Consider the following 3,513-nt stretch of genomic DNA (forward strand, 5'->3'; position numbering starts at 1 on the left):
CGGCTCCCCGTGAAGTGGCCGTCGGTCAGGAAGGACAGGCGAGCAGGTCGGACGAGCGAGGAGGAATCAGTAGTCTGTCCCCTGACAGGGACCAGGAAGTCTGGAGAGCGGACGAGCCAGCAGGGGTACGGCGGAGCGTCGGGGACACCAGGACGTCATCCCACTACAGAGAGAGAGAGGAGCAAAATAAAGACACATGGTATCACTTAGAGGAATGTTCCAATACCCGAGGACTGATTTTTGTCTCTCAGGGGAGCATGAGGTTGCTTAATTCCTATGTACTAACGCTGCTATTACTCTAGTATGAACATTGTATTTAAATGTTGTTGCAGGACATAGTCATGTATTTGTAATAAGGTAATGAGAAAACAGGAACATCAAGATCAAGTCCATTACTATGTACTGTAATTGCAAAGCTAATTAAATTACTTTCTTATTACAGAGTACTGGTATTCAACAAGTATACCACAACCTAATGTAATGTGTGCCCCTCTCTTATTTGACGAAGAAAACTTACATTCAAGTGATGAAATGACTGAGAACATTATGACAATGAAGCCAAATGAATCAAGACGAAGCTGAATCCGCTTTGCTTCCTCCAAATAACAAATCACAAACAACCCTTCCCTAGAATGTACATTACGCATTCATTTTCACTGCAATACGGTTCTTGGCGGTGACTTGGTATTTTTCCATTTGAAAGAAAAGGAGCGAACTAATTCCTTCCTCAGAGAGTCTGCATATCATCTCCTCCTATTGTATTAGCCGGTGCCTCGCCTAGACCAGCCAGATAGATTTCAGACCAGTGAGAATATTTGTGTGGAACGGGAAACCTCAGTGGAATGAAATGTATGCCTCTCCAGTATACCACATGAAAAACACAATCACTTTGCTATCTAATATGACTTCTGCTGAGGGGAATTATAGGCTTATGAAGGCAACAAACTGCATTCAATATTGTCTGCTAGACCAACTGTGTGCATGTGAAATCACAATAGAAGTGCCAGAAACGACGGTTCCTACAGCATCAGCTATCATGAAGGAGAATGAAACAGATTGATACCGAGTATAGTGCACGGATGCTCTTTTCATAAAATCTACAGTATCTGACAACAACACTGACTGGAATTATCAAAATACAGACAGAGGATACAGATATTATACTTTCAATGCCTATGAAATACAATATACAAGCCTAATGCTAAGTCACTAAGACTGTCACATTCACAAACCTGTACTATCTGTTCTTTCTGTCTTGAGCACAAAATAATATTCAATATCATTAGACTGTTTTAAAGCGTATTGGGTTTCTATCGACCTGACCATAACCACACAAAAAAACTACTGGAAACAGAAACCCCCTTGGCGTGTGGTGTGTGTGTGTGTGTGTGTGTGTGTGTGTGTGTGTGTGTGTCTGTGTGTGTGTGTGTGTGTGTGTGTGTGTGTGTGTGTGTGTGTGTGTCTGTGTGTGTGTGTGTGTGTGTGTGTGTGTGTGTGTGTGTGTGTGTGTGTGTGTGCATGAGTGAGTGCGCACACACACACACACACAAACGCGGGTTTGTGTGTGTGTGTGTGTGTGTGTGTGCGCGCGCGCGCACAAGTGTGTGCTGGTGTGTGTGTGTGCGTGTGTGTGCATGCATGTGTGTTGCCTATTTGTTTACAAAATCCTTTTATATGGCGGTGGCGCTTCTGGAATCAACCCCCTTAGGCATCCCTGGAGGGAGATCTGACTACCTATCTCATTTCCTTATCATAGTTCTGCAGTGCAGCGCTGGCTTTGCCCTTGTTTCTGCACCCAGTCTCCTGTCCATTACGGGAGACGACACACTAGCAGCTGTCTCATTCAAAAACAAACACTGTCTGTGTCCAGCCATATCTACGAGTACGATCACAGCTCAGAAGTAGTTCCCTGTATGAAGCGGGACATGTATGGACCGAGCCACCCACAGATGGACAATCTAGTCAACAGAATGTTCTCCTTTAGAGAACTGTTGTTGATCTATCACAAGGGTTGGGTAGTAGCATATGATATTGTACTCCTTCAATACTGTCACTTTACCTGTCCCACACCAGTGTTAAAGTATATCATAACAAAAACCACCCCCCTAAAACCCCCCTATAACCTAATCAAAAACATCAAAATCAATCAATCTATTCTCAAAACACCTTTGATGTGGTCCAAATCAAAGTGTCTCACATCTGAGCATGCACGGAAACCACTCACACTTTCATTATGGTAATTTCCGCTCAACAATCTGATCATGTCTGATGTGTCAGTGGCCATCTGTTTGCTGGTGAGCGTTAGCTAGCTAGTTATGTTCGGGTTGGGTGCCACCAACCACGCTGGAGGCAGGCGGTGCTCGCAGGCTCCTCTGAAGCAGGCCGGGTCATTAGTCCAACCATCTGCACGGATGAATATTTCCTCTCTGTTCAGCGGTGCGGTACTACAACAAGGTCTTAACAACCCAGATACTCAACAGATCACTTGTCCAAACACCAGACATTATTGACCGTTTGATGGAGGTGTTGGAAGACGTGCTATGTTTGTTTGACACCTCTGTTGCTGTAACAAAAAAAACAGTCAAATGCAATGTGTAGTTTCTTGTATTCACTTCAATTATTAGAAAATGATAGGTAACTGACTACCAGGTACAGTAAATGTTGTAATTCATAAGAAAATACCTACTGTAGTTATTTCTTAAGTGTAAAATAAAGTTACCAACAACTTCTACTCATCAAACAAAGCTGCTCTAAAAACAAATAGGCCTACAGCAATTCAGCTAAAAGGTGCTCTTGAGTTCTTACTTCTGACTTGATTTACTCTTAAGTCACTGATGAAGTTATACACATATGTGTGTAATTCCATCAGAAAGCAGTCTGTAGCCTACTTCTTTCCTTTTAGGATATTCAATAAGACATAAGGTAGGCCTAAAGTGTAGGCTAATCCTAATCTCAGAACCCAGAATCTCATTTGAGTCTGATTTAGTGAGACAAGTCCACACATAACACAAGTGTAGGCTAAGTCTGCAATCTTTCAACCATCAGTCCACAATCCTTCACCGTTTTCAGAAAACATGACATCGGCCCTAGCAGCCTGAGGAATTGGGGCCTCCAGGATCCAGCATCCAGGAAGTGATCACTAGGATGGACTGGAGTGCATGATCTTCTTAAACTCATCACTCCAATCCAATGGGCTGCTCTGATGACTACAATAACCTCAGGCATAGAGTCAGTAAGCAAGAGAGGGCATGGTTTATTCCAGTATAGTCCAGTGAAAACCATTCGAGATCCATTGTGAGTATCAGGCGAGAGATTTGGAAATTGTGAGACTGTGCAAGGCAAGCCTATGTTGGAAAGTAAACACACTTCATCAGTCAGCTCCAGACAGAATCAAATACTGAATCCACCTGAACACAATCTTAGAGTATTCATCTTGACTGGTGTGAAGAAACACTGAAGGTAAGACTGGCAATGGTCATTGACGTACTTGAGAACCTACAGTACTCATCATCA

Source organism: Nansenia antarctica (assembly GCF_963989245.1).
Source record: "Nansenia antarctica genome assembly, chromosome: 7".
Classification (NCBI taxonomy): Eukaryota; Metazoa; Chordata; class Actinopteri; order Argentiniformes; family Microstomatidae; genus Nansenia; species Nansenia antarctica.